The sequence below is a fragment of the Dermacentor albipictus genome, chromosome 9, assembly GCF_038994185.2.
Source record: "Dermacentor albipictus isolate Rhodes 1998 colony chromosome 9, USDA_Dalb.pri_finalv2, whole genome shotgun sequence".
Taxonomy (NCBI): Eukaryota; Metazoa; Arthropoda; class Arachnida; order Ixodida; family Ixodidae; genus Dermacentor; species Dermacentor albipictus.
In genome coordinates this window covers 38035250-38051555 of record NC_091829.1, presented here as the reverse complement: position 1 = coordinate 38051555, position 16306 = coordinate 38035250, and the positions used below count along the sequence as shown (strand labels likewise).

At 47.5% G+C, this 16306-nt stretch overlaps 1 protein-coding gene and 1 long non-coding RNA gene across 2 annotated transcripts in view; one reads left to right on the top strand and one right to left on the bottom strand.

Annotated features, from left to right (window-relative positions):
• The window catches only part of LOC135916543 (serine/threonine-protein kinase NIM1-like), a 77477-nt gene that overhangs the window by 44278 nt on the left and 16893 nt on the right, over positions 1-16306 (bottom strand). The window lies entirely within an intron of this gene.
• The window catches only part of LOC135916544 (uncharacterized), a 73250-nt gene that overhangs the window by 56344 nt on the left and 600 nt on the right, over positions 1-16306 (top strand). The gene's annotated exons all lie outside the window — the stretch shown is intronic.

Sequence of the window (16306 nt, the reverse complement as noted above, 5' to 3'; positions counted from 1 at the left end):
TCCTGGAAATCCCTTAACCACCGTAGGCTAAAATAATTAGACTAACGAATTAGCAGGTTCTATACTTTCTACAAGTCACAAGGGCAAGCCGGCATTAAGGGAGGACAGTCTGCATTTCGGACAATACATCGACTGCACAAATTAATTTTTAACAGCGGTACGCCCGAGGTGCCACCCCTTCCCACTACTGCCCACAACTGCACAGTTTTGCTGAGATGGAGGAGCGGTGCGAGCAAACCAACGGTGGACACCCGCGCCACCGTCAAAGTGCAGGGGCAATGTCTTGCTCCTCGATTGATGATGACGATTATTATTATTATTATTATTATTATTATTATTATTATTATTATTATTATTATTATTATTATTATTATTATTAGAGAACACCGAAGCTGCGTGAGCGGACCGTCGTCGAACGACCGGCATGAACTCCCAGGGAGCGCAGGGGAAAGATTGAACGGAGATAAAAATAGCGAGATAAAAAAAAATCAACGCAAGAGAAGTAAACAGAAAGCCGAAGATACATCTGGAAAATTTAGTTTCCAGTCGAGCCGCGTAATGACTCAACAAAGAATAAAAGTGGAGGAAAGATGGATCGGGAGGGCTTTTGAGCGCCGAGTAAATCGTTACCGCGTAAAATGGCAGCTTGACCGCCATCCGAGAGGAGTTGGCGTTATCCTTTCTCTTCTTTCTTTTTTTTTCAGCGGGTCGCTCTGGCCAAAGGGTCCCGCGGGAGTGCTCTTCCACATTCCCGTTACGGCTTGAAAAATATATTTATGTACATATTTAAAAAAAAATGTAGCGAATGAAGAGAGCGCAAGGGGTAAAGAAATACTGTCTGGAGACTCGGGAGCAAGCTGTTTGCACTTTCTTCTCTTGGGGGTGTTCGCAGCGATAGCGTGTATGCGAAGGGGGCTTTGCCAGCTCGCTGAGGGATGATCAAGTCAGGAAAGAAAGGCATCGAGCGCCACATTCCCGAAGCGGGGACTGTTTCGCGAGGTACGTAGGCAGGTTGGATAATCCTGGTGGGTTGTAGGCTGGAGGCGGAGATGTTGAGAAGATGGAGAGGTTGGAGTGCAAAACGCTTCCGGGTGCTCTGTCTTACTTTCCAGGAAACTCGAGGCGTTAGCTCACGCTGTAACTAAAACACGTAGCAGCCGCAAAAGCGAGTGAGTAAAAAAAAAAGTCACTGCTCAAGCACTCCGTACAGATGGTTCATCAGTGAAGCTGAAACATGCGTCCCCAGCGTTTATCACTGGGTCAATCCCGACGGTTCATTAAACGACGGCTTGGTAGGCCGCTGGATCCTCGGTACGCAATTGCTGCTTGCGCTCTGCTGCGCGAGCTTGTTCCTGTGCCCGGGCTGCAGCATCACCACGGTGTAGACGAGCTCGTTCCCGGTTCAGCTCGCAGCGTTGCTGATCGAAAGCTGCCTGCTCCTGAGGAGTACGCATGACGCATGGCCTACCCATTTCGGAGTCGGAGAGAAACTTCTGCGCGCGTGCTCGGCTGCGACGGAGAGCAACGACGTCACTACTGACGCAGCCAATCGCGCACCTCCCTTTTTATTTTTCGCCCATGCGCATGGGGTTGCGTCGGTATTTTCGGCGTACAGGTGGCAGACGCACTGAGGGACTAATCAGCTAGCCATGTACAGCTTCCCTGTAAACGAACAAATTATGGTGTTTTGCATGACATAACCATGACCTGATTGTGAGGCATGTCATGTGGTGGGGGACTCTGTATGAACGTTTTACCGCCTGGGGTTCCTTCGGCGTGCACAGAAATCTTAAGTACAGTGTCGTTATGTTGCATTTCGCCCCCATCAAAATGCGATCGTGTCGGCAGCGAGCGAACCCGCAACCATAGCGGAGCAACGCCATAGCTATTAAGCAACCGCGATGGCTGTGAGTGAGTGGCTGAGAGTGAATGAGCTTTACCAGTGTAAACCTTGTGAGGTGAAATACGAAAATGTCATTCCGAGCAATATTTCATTAAAGAGACAGTATTTGTATTACTTTCTCATGATGATGATGATGGAAAAGTAATACCAATTCAGTTTAGTCCGGCCAAGGAGAAAAAACTGGCTGTGGCTTAGCTAAGGTTAAGCCCAGGATGCGAAGCATACTAGCCTTTATTTTAACGCGAAAGCGTTAAGGAGCTCGTGTCGCAGAAAAGCCGGTGTCGTCGGCGTCGGCTCAGGCGTGCGGCGCTTGCTCAGGCGCACATTTCGTTGTCGCGCCGAACGCTGCGTTGCTCGACGCTCACCGCGTCCGATGCGGGGCGCGTAGTCGCTGCGCCGTAGCAAAGCCACCTAGAAACAGTCTCTGTAGCACGCCGCAACCTTCGCTTCTCATTCCAACGAGCAGCTCTGTCTCCAGGAGGCATCTCACCTCGTGAGTGTCTAGCAGAGACAAGCGCAGCTGCTTATATACCGCCGCGACGCCGCGAGCGAAGGTGCGAGTTGGAGCCCCGTTTCTCCTCTGTCGTGACGTCACGGTGTCACGTGGTCAGCCTTGAAGACGACGCCGCGAACGACGGCGCGAGTTGGAGCCCCGTTTCTCCTCTGTCGTGACGTCACGGTGTCACGTGGTATTGAAGGCGACACCGCCACTCCTGAGGAGCTGGGTTGAGCTCTAGTAATATGCTTCGCATAAAAGAAGCAAAGTCAGAGATGCTATCCAGTTGGCAGGTATAATAGAAAGGACAATGAGAAGTAGTATTGAGGCGGTTTAGACTGTAAAAGAACATGTTTTCGTTTGTTCGGCAGAAAAAAAATTCTACACTCACACATTTTTAATCCTTTTTTTTAATTTGACGCCGGAGACCCAGCACGAATACGTCAGTGTGACGTCATTGACTTCAATATTTTGTTTTCGTATATTGTTCCTCTTTACAACTTCTCGAAACTTGTGTAGTCCTTGATTATTTTAGAGGCCAATATAGTCTATGTTCGCGAATAAACAGTTAACTAAACCCGAGTAAATACTACAGAAATTCGTGACGTCATGGCGAGCTTGTGCGAGAACTTCAATGTGGCGTCGCCACCTGCGTTTCGTTAGCACCGAGCCTGCTCTCACAGCAGTAATAGTAGCTTGTTTCTCTATTGAGTAGAGTTAATATACTATTACGGCTCAACTCAGTAGTGATATGTTGTTTTACTTGAAGTAAAGTGCTGGCGGCAGCTCATGCTACTCCCCACGCACTTATCACGCGGTCACAAGATTGCGGGCTTAGTTTCGCGGCAGCACCAGTCAATTTATGGTCGGGACGAAAAGCAGCCGCTCAATGCGTTCGAGGCGTGCAAAGTGTGCACAGTAGCCCCTCGGTATAACGAAATCGCTTTATTCGAAATATCGCTTTACGGCGCGGGCATGTTTAGGCGCACGTTTGAGAGCACCAGGTGGACAAAATGGACCCGCGTTAGGCCAGAACTGCGAAGCCGGCATTCCGATTGGGCTCCCTGTGTCTTAAGGTAGTTGGCGGTGTGGATGCAGGAAATCCAACATTTGACGCACACACGCGCACTCGAACGCGCGCGTGCGTGCGATGGTTGTGTTAGCGTTGGCATCTCCTTTCACCGAGCAAGACTCAATTAAGGGGCCAAATATTTCTCATCCGTTGAGCTTCAGGTGACATACCCCCTGTTTCACTGCGCTTGATTTACACTAATGCACACGTCTCGCATTTCTGTGTGCCTCCATGCATTGACCAGCCTGCTACAGCGGAAGGCTCTGACCCGCATCATCTTCTCATTTACCGCTTTCGGATGGGTCAGTGTCTGAACGTCTTGCGGGAAACCGGAATCGGGACGGTTGGAACGGTGGTTATGAGGGGAGTTAGGGAAGGGGGGGGGGCGAGGTTAAGCGTGGGAAGGGGGTAACCCGATCCGACTGCATTCTCTGAACGGTTGCAGCCCCTCATATAGCTCGCTGGCATGTGCCGATGAAACGATGCCGCGAGCTTCCTTTTCCCCGCGGCTACTTTTTTTTTCCTTCGTTGCTTCTTTCGCTAATGCATCGTGTCACGTTTAGCGGAGCCCAATCCATTAGCGCAACGCGAGAATGCGTGTTCCCGGCTCGGCGCTTGCAGCTTCGCGAGTCCTTCGCTCAGCGTCGGTGGCGACCTGCGAACGCGAGAAGGTCGCTGCAGAATGTAGCGACAGAACACGAAAAGGCTCAGGAGTCTGAAGGGTAGCAAGTAAAAAAAGAAAAAAAGGGAAAAAAGGGAAAGTAGCTAGCGACGAGGTCAACCAAAATTGCTTTCCAACATGGCATGCATACACGCAGGCCTGGCAAAGCCGTGTCCGCGTCAAAGCCACGTTTCATAACGCCTAAATGTCGAGCCGCGTGTGACGTTCTTTTTTTTTTTTTGAGCGAGTCGTGAGGACGCTTTCGACAGTGTAGCTCGCGTTGCTCGTTGCTTCGTCGGCCCGCATGTTCGTCTCTTCGTTCTTTCGCTTCGACTGCTGTGTCCTGGCGACGGGCGAGGCTGCACGTGGCAAGGGTTGACGTCGCGCACGCAAATCGTGTTGCGATCTGGGCTTGCGCAACTCCGCCAGCGCCGCCGAATTGTAACATGCCGTGCCGACGAGAATACTGTCGCCCCCACAAAATTTAAAAGCTAGAGGATCAAAGTACGCGAAAAAAATATAAAAGAGAAACAAGTTAAAGAGCGCGGGGCAAAAGCTGGAGATTTAGGTCGTAGTACAGCTAAGCCGGAAATCTACGCCCAGGGGAGCGGATCCTGGGAGAGCGACAGATGACGCAACATAATTGTGGTCTCGGCCGACAGAAAGAAATAGAAAAAAACTGAAAGTAAAAAACAACGAAAAATGAGACCATTAACTTGCTCTGGCCCCCGTACCTGAGTATCGCGGGCCAGAGGACGTGACGAGTGAACTGCGACCTTTTCAACTGCCAACCGTTTTTCTTGGGCCGCTCGCCCAGTTTAGAAACAGTGTTGCCTGCCGTTCGAGTACCGTCGAGCTTCGACACGCGACTGTGTATCGGTGGTGTTATATAAAGACGTCTTGGCTGCGTCTTTCGCCGTGCGTACTCTGCTGCTCTCAGTACTGTGAGGCCAGCTATAACCTGATTCTTTCGTAACAGTTTTGTCTGTTTATAGTTAGTTTACGTCGTTTGTGGTTTCCGTGAAACGGAAGTCTGCGGGAAACCTCGCCAAAAGGAACGCTTCCCGGCTAACAATGGAAAGAAGATAGTCAGACAGAGAAAGAACTTTACTAATGGTCCTGAGGAACAGCGTTAGGGCACCTCCCTTTTCAGGGAGTCCCCGTAGCCGTCGCGGGCCGCACCTACGTCGGGGTCGGAAGATCGTGGTCCTCCGCCCTGTCGCAGGCCCTCTGGACAGCCCGTAGTTGCTCTGAGAGGTCGCCGCTCCTAAGGGCTGCCTCCCAGTCGGTTAGAGTGGTTAGCGATGAGCTGCGTAACGCAGGGCATTGCCAGAGCATATGAGATAAGGGACAGTACGCCTCCCCACAGTCTGGACAGCGGGGTTCTACATTAGGCGCGAAGTGACTGGAAAGAAGAAAACTTGCCGTTGCCGTTGCCGACTTGCCGTTTCTTCTGAACCGCATTTCGAATTTCCATTTAGCGCTTTCAAATGCATCGTGCGCGCCATGCTCTTAACAAAAGTTTTCAGGAATGTGGAACACGGGTAAGAAAGCGAGAAATGAACAAGAGAAAAGCAAAGCAAGTGTGCTAACAAACGTTTTCTTCGCTCGCCTGGAAACAGCCACGCATTGAGGAAGGTAGTGCCTACTTGGATCACTGTGCAGTGTGGCTTGATTACTGGTTGCGCGCTTTTTTTCTTTTACACTCGGATGTTGCAAATAATAATAATAATAATAATAATAATAATAATAATAATAATAATAATAATAATAATAATAATAATAATAATAATAATAATAATAATATTCCCTAGGAAACAGCTAAATAAGGAATGAGCGCTGCAAAGATATTCCAAAGGTAAGCCTCGGTGACTTTTATGTCGTTGCCACAGTATTTGTCCAACTTATAGTTTAATGCCTAAATTGGAACTTGAAGAGCGTGCGGCTTAGGGTCGCTGCTGATGTTAGAAAGAACTTACCGAAAACAAAGGAATTATAATTTAGAAGGATAAAAACCGAGAGGAGGGTTGGACGAGAAAAATAAAGAAAAGGCTGACCTGCACTCGGCTGCCCTTTTAGGGAGGCTTCGCGAACCGGAACGACGGGCCCTGTTCAATTTTCTCGCGCCGCTGCGCGCAGCTTGTAGCTAAGCCTCGCGCGCGCCGGTCCTTTCGTTCGATCTTTTTTTTTTTCGCTCCGCTCTTCGTGTTTTCTCCAAGAGGTAGATCGACAGCGACGCGCGGTGTCGCGGTAATGTCCTCGCGGTAATAGGTTTGCGGCGGGCCTATACGCTTGGACGCCGAAAGCAACAAAATGGCGGTGGTGCGGTAGCCGGGCCGCGAAGCCGCGGTGTAACCGAAAAAAAAAAAACGGGAGGTTACGGTAAGCGCGGCGTTTCATTTTGTCGCGCGGCGATTCGAAACAACGCAAAGCGAAGTAGGATATAGAGTGATCGAGCCCGACTTGGATCTTTGCTTCGTGATTTACAAGAGCAAATTTTCTGGATGTTTCTTAGAGTTCACTCATCGACGACGCCTTATATACCGAAAAATAATTTAGACCGTCAAAAGATTAATAAGGCCGTAAGCCGGCGCACAACGCGCACCGTTACCCGACCGTTCTGCACCCGAAAGGGTGTACGTCGATTTGGGTGTAGGTCGATTTACAACCCCAATCACATTTAACGGTGTAAATTATTTTCCGGTGTGGTCGTGCGACAGTTTCGAGGCTCCCATGCAGCCACGCACAATGCGTTGCTGGATGCCGTTTACCACCGCAGCCATACAACTTCCTAACCAACCCCCAACGTGCATGGAGCCGGTGGAACACGTCGTGAAAAACAAGTTACAAACTATAATAATAAACAAAAATAAGCCCGCGCAATGAAGGTGTTGTTTCATCGTGTGAGGTGAACGCAAGGTAACATTTGTAATTATTAATAATTGCGGTTTAACAATGTAAACTAATTTACACCATTAAGGTGGAATAAGGATGCACCCCCAAAAGGGTGTAAATGTGCCAGTTATGGTCAGATATACACCTTTATGTACTTTAGTGTGCGAATTATTCTAAGTGCACCTGTTCAAGAAAAAGGAGGGGTCGTGTTCATGCGTCAGTATTTTCTTCTACCATGCCAATAAAAGAGGAGAAAAAGAAGGCCCGTAAGCGTTTCACAAACAGCCGGTGGACGTCGCGGTTGATACTTATAGACTTTCGGCGAGCTCAGTAAATTTTACGTAAATGTCGGACGCGATGGGAAATGGGCCGACCATTTCTTTCTTCGACTGTGGCATTTTGCAAGAAATGCTCGCTGAATAGCAAACGCCACTGCCGCGGGCCCCTTGCGCCAGCGATGTAGCACATGGCTTGAAATGCTGCGGTGCCGGAAAGCATCGCGAAAGTTGACTAGTCCTAGTGAAAACAAGGAAGAGCTTGCTTGCTATACTAATGCTGTCGCGAAACAGCTCCCCAGGAAGTTAAGCACTGAGCTGCACTAAAAGCAATTTGCGGGTGCATAAAATGTATTAGAAGAACTTGACAACGTCCATTCTTTTCTGCGGAGTGCATGTCTAATAACACCTGCAGACAAGTAAATGAATGGCAGTCGTGCACTTTCTATTACTGTGTGTTCGCGTCTGTGACACGAGCGTAGAAAAAAAGAAAAAGCAAAATGAAAAATGTGAAGTTGCATGTGCAAAAAAAAAAAAATAACGACTTAGAGTTGCATGTGCACAACAGTGATTAGCAGGATCCTGCGCAATCGATAAGCGTGCCAGTTCAATGCAGGTCTGTACTTCCATGCAGGCAAACTTTCCCACGCCCGATGGAATGGGCTGCGCGTAGTTTTCATCGCCTTTGCCTGAGGAGGCGCTACTAATTATAACTCGATCCTTGCAGTCTCTCCGACCGTCTGCAGCACGTTCACCTTCTCGCGTGCGAGTGATGCCTTCCGGTATAGCGGCACGGGGCGTTCTCCACGTACGCAGCACGTGGTTTGGTTCGCAGCGAATCAACTACGTCTCGCCACGCAGGCAGCCCCCGCGACGCGCGTCTTCTCGTCAGCTAGATCATCTAGATGCATCAGCTAGATCATTAGATGCATCAGCTAGATCATCTAGATGCATTAGCAAGATCATTAGGTGCAGCAGCTAGATCTTCTAGATGCATCAGCTAGATCATTAGATGCATCAGCTAGATCATCTAGATGCATCAGCTAGATCATTAAATGCATCAGCTAGATCATTAGATGCATCAGCTAGATAATCTAGATGCAGCAGCTAGATCATCTAGATGCATCAGCTAGATCATCTAGATGCAGCAGGTAGATCATCTAGATGCATCAGCTAGATCATTAGATGCAGTAGCTAGATAATCTAGATGCATCAGCTAGATCATTAGATGCAGTAGCTAGATAATCTAGATGCATCAACCAGATCATCTAGATGCAGGAGGAGGAGGGGGAGGAGGAGGAAAAACTTTATTTGCTCTAATGGTGTAGAAATTAGCGGTGGCAGAGGTGGTCGGCCATCTTCACGGTCTTCTTCCCCATCTGCGCAGGGTCGACGCCCCTATTCCAGTGCACCACTGAGGGTGGCTACTCGGCGAGCGTGCCTTACTAGTCCATGCTGGACTTTCGGGTCGCTGCTGGAGAGCACCCTCTCCCACTGCTCCGCACTCGGGTCTTTTATTTGAAGGAATTGCTGATTCTGAACGCATTCCCATGTTATGTGATATAAGGTGGGCTTGGCGCCGCACCAGGGGCAAATGTCTCTATACTGGGTGGGAAACATCTTGCTTAGTGTGTTTAGGTTTGGATATGTTCCTGTTTGCAGCCTCCTCCAGGAGGTTGCTTCATGCTGATTTAGGCTGTTGTGGGGTGGAGGGTATTTGATTCGGACCCCCTTATAGTAATTCAATATGTCTGAGTAGCTTGGGTTGACTGGTATGGGTTCCTCAGGTGCATCAGCTAGATCATTAGATGCAGCAGCTAGATCATCTAGATGCATCAGCGAGATCATTAGATGCAGCAGCTAGATGCAACTCGCCGCGGTATAGCCCAGTGGCGTGGCCCTGCTGCAGTCGAGGTCGTGGGTTCAACCTCGATCACGGCGGCCACATTCCGACGGGGCCGGAGCGCACACACAAAAAAAAGATATTGAGAAAGAAAGAAGAGAACGCTTCTGTGTATACTGTGCATTGGCTAAACGTTAAAAGAACCCCAGCTGTTGAAATGGATTAATACCCGAGCCCCAAACTACGGCGTGACTCATCTTTAGCTCGTGGTTTTGGCTCGTAGAAACCGAGAACTTAGCATTCTTTTCTTTCTTCTTTTTTTTTATTCTTTTACGTTAACTAGATGGAACGCATCACCGACGCATTTTCGGCGTTTTCTACCCGCCGCGCCTACATTTCACGTGTAGGCGTGTCGTGTCATTGAAACAGGAAAGCGAGACCAAGCGGGACCAATTTAAAACGCATTTTCTATTTGGAATTGCGAAGTTTCCTTTCTTTTTCTGCGACAGCGGTTGAAAGTTCGAAACTCAGTTTGCTGTGTCCGTCTAGCTGTCCGTCCGCACATTCCGTTACACAGAGGACGTACTTGCGCAATGGAATACAGGGGCCAGTGCACGATATCGGCGAAACGATTCGCTTGCTCGTCGCCACTGTAATGTGGAAAGAGACCCGTCGGTCAATCGGGGAGCTGTGTCAACGACAAAAATTCGGGAGAACACAAATGCAACTCAGCTCAGTCGACGACCCCCTGCCAGTCTAGCATTGCGCTGTCGCCGCCTTTTATTGCGCCCCCTTGTTTAACAAGCTCGCAACTTCGCGCGAAATGTCCGACAATCTCACTAGGGAAATAACGAATTCTTTCGACATTGTCCGTTCCGGGCATGATTGTCACAGTGCCGATTACGTCACTTTATCTAACAGAGTAATTCAGTTTTTCTTTCAGAAACCTTTTCGCGTGATCTGAGTGCTAGAATCGAATGTGCCACGTGTTCTTTTGGCTGTGGTTTCTGGACTACACCGGGAGCTGTCATACAGACTTTTCCATCTACATTTACTCCTATAGCCCGAGGTCGCGCGATTGCTTCCCGGCCGCGATGACCGCATTTCAGTAGTAGCGGAATGGAAAACATTCGCTTACTAATGGTACCTACGGCTGGTCGGACTATAGACCTCCTAGTTTAGGGCTGCCAGATACTGAATCACTATCAGTCTCGAGCTGGAGGCGAGAGTGTTCTAGTTCAACACGCTATATAGCATAACACCCCGACGTGAGAGCGCCGGGAAGGGACACATGGGCAACTTTCACAATGGCGGTTGCTATGCAACGCGGTCGTTTGCAAATTTCGACATTTCGTAAAAATTTACGAAGAACCAACCCCGCTCGCTTACCCAAGAATGTGTTTAGCATGCCTTAGCTAGAGGTTAGCTAAGAGCGCTAGCTTAGCGCTCTTAGCTAGAGGAAACGGCAGCACACTGAACGGCAGGCGTCGGCGGTTGCGCAAGGACTTCGTCCAATGTGACATAATTTCCCAGAACTTCTCTGTGGGCTATTTCCGTGGTTCGTAGCCTAGATGGTTAATGGTTTCAGTGCGTCAGCAGCGCTGCTCGGAAGCTGCCTCAACGGTGGTTTGTCACGTTACGTGTGGCTGGGTGCGAGCGACCATGGAGTGCGGCCGTGCACACAGACCAATATCACCGTGTAATCAGCGTGTCGTCGATTAGGCCGCGCGCAGTCTCTCGGCGGTGAAGGTCACGTTCGTTTCCTGCCCACAAATGAAAGGCGAGTGGGCAGTTAGCAGATGTTTGCGAAGAGGCCGCACGCCACATTTGACCTATTCACACCTTTCCCGAGGTGTGCGACAGACGGGGCGGGGGAGGGGGGGGGGCACAGATAGATCATGTATAAAAAGCTGCACAACTGTGGAGGGGGCGGGAAGTCCACAAGCCGCTTCCTGCACAGCTCACTTTTGGGTTATAACATTACTGTTATTATTGTTCGTTGTTCCAATATTTCTTCCCTTGTACGGGGCAGGTTGGAATAGGTCTGCGCGTACGCAGCAGGTTCCTGTAAGTCTGGCTTCTCCGCAATAAGAGAGACTATCAGGTGAAGTTCGCTTCTGAAGTTAAAATTAAATTTTGGAGTTTTTCCGTGCCAAAACCACTTTCTGATTATGAGGTACGCCGTAGTGGATGACTCCGGAAATTTCGACCACTTGGGGTTCTTTCACGTGCACTTAATAAATCTAAGTACACGGGTGTTTTCGCATTTCGCCGCCATCGCAATGCGGCCGCCGTGGCCAGGATTCGATCCCGCGGCCTCGTGCTCAGCAGCCCAACACCATAGCCACTGAGGAACCATGGCGTGTTCGCTTCTGAAATGTGTCTCGTTTTACAGGAGGCAGCCGTCGCTTTGCGAGACAGGTAGTCCAGGGTTGTTTTCAATTTTCCAATTTATTATGTAGACGGAAAATGTATGGAGTTTCCAAATCTGGCTGGACCCATAGACGAATGCTAGTTGCGGGTTCAATTAAAGAATAATAGTCAGGTAAATAGTGGTACTAACGTTATACACCATGGTTACAGCATACATTACAGCATTCTTATTACATTATGTTATATCATTCGTAGGTACGTGTTTAAAAAATAAATACACAGAAATACTTAAGGTATCGAAACGTCAAATTACCGGGAATATAAATATTTGCTATCTCTAGTAAGAAAGTCTCATAAATAAGCTAGCATCAGAATGAATTAGAGTGCACTACTATATGTATAAAATGACAAGTTGTTAGGGTAGAGCGTAGACAACACTATCAATAATATCAGGAAGTTTTATTTATGCCGAGAAAGTATTTGTTCACCTGGCTTATTTTCTACCGATCGTTTATTCCAAACTTTGGCTTACTAAATTGAATCAAACGCTCATCGTAAACATTCCTACTAGGAGGATTAAAATTTCCAAACGTTTGGTCTCCGGTCGCACGAGAACATGAGCAAAATACAGACAAGATGAAATGGCAGGTTATTCTTGACAACACTAAAGAACACATGTGGCAATTTGGAATTCATGTGTCATATCATAAGGCAATACATTCATTCTACTAAACAGAGCCTGATTAGGTTCATTATATCTTGAGTGAGTAATTTTTCTCAACGCTCATTTCTGTTACTGGCGGATCGGTTCAAAATAAGTCTGGGTAAGTCGCACCCCAAGGTTCGTTACAATACGTTAGACGGCTGTGAATGAATTCAAAGTATAAAATACGCTGCGTTCTTACACCACAATGATTCCGTGCTTGTGAGAGAGTGCGTAGCGTCCGGATTTCAGCTTTGCGGTCGACTGCGCTTACTTATTCCTGCCAGTGGACGTTGTTACTGAATAGCACGCGCGAGGTATATAAATTAGCTGGATTCATCCAGTGGGATACCATTTATTAACAACCGAAAACGTTTAGGAGGCAGGGACTTGCTACGTGTGCGAAATACAACATACTTTAGCTTTTTAACGTTTATTGTAAATTTGTTGATTAAAACACCATTGAATAGACCTTCAGCTCTTTGTTTGTTTTAGTTTCTAAATCGTAAAAGTTGTCGGCTGTAACCACAATGCAAGTGTCGTCGGCGTACATAGGGACTTGGTTTTAATAATAGTTGTAGGTCATTAATATATAAAGAAAATAACGCTGGCCCAAGGACGGTCCCTTGCTGTATCTCACTGCTTGCATTCTGAAGTGATGATGTAATATATTTCATACTGACTACTTGTACGCGGTCTTGAAGGTAACTGGTAAGAAGATTAAATATAGTTCCATGGAAACAATAACGCTTTAGTTCATTAAGAAGTATAGGGAAGAAGATCCAAGATGACTCCAACAAACATGTTATTTTGCAAAGCAGCATTGATACTTTCAGTTAACGTTAACACTGCTGACGAAGTAGAATAATTTGGACAATACCCATGTGGGTACGGACACAATCTGATATTTCTCAATAACTTTATGAAATCGGCTGGCAAGAATCTCTTCGAAATTCGTGTTAATGATACTGTGCACGGGAATTAGTCAGTATTTGCAATGGTCAGTGCGAAATATGTCTTTGAAGAATAGGGACAACCTTATCAGTATTTAGCGGGGACGGATACATAGAGAGTTCAAAGAATGATTGAGCAGGCGATATAAACCTGGCCCTAAAATATCTGTTCTCTTTAAGCACGCGAGTAGTAACTCCATCTAGTCCGGAGGCTTTAAATGTTGGCATATCACTAGCTGTCGCTATGTCGTCCTCGAGTTCAATGTTGTACATGGCAAAAGTGTTGAAAACAGGACTATTGGCCTCGAGATCGAACAGAGTCGGCTCCTAGCGGCGAGGTGACGAAGCTCCTAAGTGTGGATACCGGTGGCCCGTCGCCGCTCCAGCCGCAGTGTGGAGCGATCGCAGATCGCGAAATCACGATGGATGTTGACGAGGACGGTTTGTTCGATGGTTAACCTCTAAACCTGTTATTCGTTCATTTTTGTAACGGAAATTCGTAAAGTAAATCGCTGTACGTTTTTAGTGTACTGATGCGAAAAGCATTTGCTTAGCGCGACCACACCATGTGCGCTCGTCTCCTTTTAACGTGTTGTGAGGTTAACATGCGTTCTTTTTCCGTTTTACAGCACCCTTGCTTCTAAGCACAATTCTCAACCATGTTAGGGACGGTGTCAGGTGTCTCGTCGAAGGCGACCAAGTCGTTGCGGCGGGCCACATCATTGAGTGTATAGTGCCGTCGCTTCCACCTGCTGCTCTGACGGTCCTGTGCACGTTATCGCATTCGTGCTGCAGTCGTCCGCACTTAGTAAAGACCCACACCGAGTCGACCTGAATTTGACCGACGAGACAAAAATAGCAGAATTGAACTGCACATGCCCTGCAGGGTAAAGTATTGCCTCAACATGTTCGGATGTAGTTGGTCGCGGCGCGTATCGCGATTTGTTTACATTACATCACACTAAGCTGACTCGCTGATTTGCGATGTGTTTACGTTATGCGATAAATTTAGATAACTTATGTTGCTTTATAAATTTTTGTTTTTCGCCAGACCTACGAAATCGCGAGTTAGTTTCAGAGTGTTACTACCATAGTAAAATGTTTTCGAGTCGCTTTATAATCAGTTGCAACCGTTACACGAAGCTCAAATAAAGCATGCAACGTATAATTTATGTTGTATCATAATCATTAGATTCCTTTAATTACTTTCGCATGCAGGCACTTGAGTGGTGCTTGAATGCAGTGCATCGGGCTTCAATTTTTTCCGCCCCCTTATAATAGAGAGAAAAAAATATATCAATATGAGCAGTAGCAATAAATTCGCTCGCGCATGTTCGTTCATCGCTTAATGGACCATCCGCTGTTGGCTCGCGAAACGACACTGTTTAATCTGTACGAGATCATGCGTACACAGTTGCCGTGTTTCGGTGCTCGTATTCACACTTCTGAACACAGAGAACAGTTCCCGTGGCTGAGGAAAGACAACGGAAAACGTGACAACTAGTCACGCTCGGTGACGGTCGTTTAAACGGACTCGCAGCTGAGCGCGAACCTTGAATTAACTGCGCAGGCGGCGCATAAAGTTTATAAAATAAATTGCATGCGTGGACACGCGGTTAATTTACTTGCGGAAGTATATAAAAGCACAGGCAACTTATTACTGGCATCCCAGGCCACGCCGACACGAACTTTCGCGGACTGCAACGATCTTGACACGCACAGTAACCACACAGCAACTACGCATGCAGCAAACATTAATGCCCAGATTGCCGATTAGGATTCCCAATCGTGATATCTTATTGGACTACTCGCCATCCTTTTTCGTCAGCGAACGCTTGAACGCACCATCGTCGAAGTGCTTACTGCACACCATCGCATACTTGGAAGGCGCCGTGCCGTTCCGAAGCCTGACGAGCCATTCTCGGCGACGTGCCGCGTCAACGGGATAGTAGTGAAAGCTTATCCCTGGCTCTGTGCAATATGTGCTGCATTGCGGAACCGAACAAAATCTCACGGTGGTAAATGAAGCGTTTTCTGCGGGCACGGAGCACAGAATCGCGGAATGAAAACAGTAGCTCCCTACACTTCCACACACCGCACGGGCGACGCATCCACACTAACGGGGCGACGGTGCTGCCACCTATAGGTCGATCTCGCGGCCAATAAGAAAATGATATATTGTCACAATCACTAAAATTTGCCGCTGAGGAATATTCGATACATGAAAAAATATGTATTGAATTGTCCTACAGTGCTCTAGTAAACAGAATTCGGAAGGGCGGTTTGTTTCCGTTTCCCTACAACTTCATGCATGATCTCCCTCCCTGGAGTAGCATGTCAGGCAAAACGCCGGGCTAACATCTCCATTGTCTCATTAAACCTTGTTTCTCGCTTTCTCCCACGTCTTTTTGTGTTGACATCTGTCTGCAGAATTAACTTTGTATAATAACCTCTTTTACGTGATCAAATCATAGGGACAGATTTATTCCGCTGTGTTTTGAATTGTTTACACTATTCGTTGGATTTGTTATGTCACCACTTATCATACCAATATTATTTAGTCTTACGTGTTTCAAGTATATGCTCTGTCATCTAAGGGCACACAGGCTTATCATGTCGGCCATTTAAGACCTTGCGTTAACTTCTGGTTAGAGCGATATTAAGAGCGGTGATTAGGTTTGTTAGTTTGGTGTCGATATCCACGTTGTATATGTCATTGAAATCCATCGAAAGAATATCTTTCCTTAATACCTTATAATCTAGTTTGGTTACAATATTAAATCATCGCACCTGAACTAGCATCCCAGGCCTGTTGCTGGGTTGTGGTTCCCAGCTATCATCAAACTCTCAAATATTGCTTAACACTGAAACCTCAAACCGTCCTAAAAGACCTCGACCACCTCGTCCTCTGCGAAAGGCGGTGTGGAAATTATGTTATCGCTCTGATAACCTTCTGTAGCCCTCAGCAGACATACCATTGATAGGCAACTGAATGTTATGCATAATTTTTACCGCGAAGCTGTATAGCTCTACCTCCCAATGTGGCCTGTCGTGTCCGTAGATAAGAACTCGGTAGGCGCGCGCCGCGTGCATCGCCGGGTTTCTGGCAGCTCCAACAGATGGCGCTCGCAT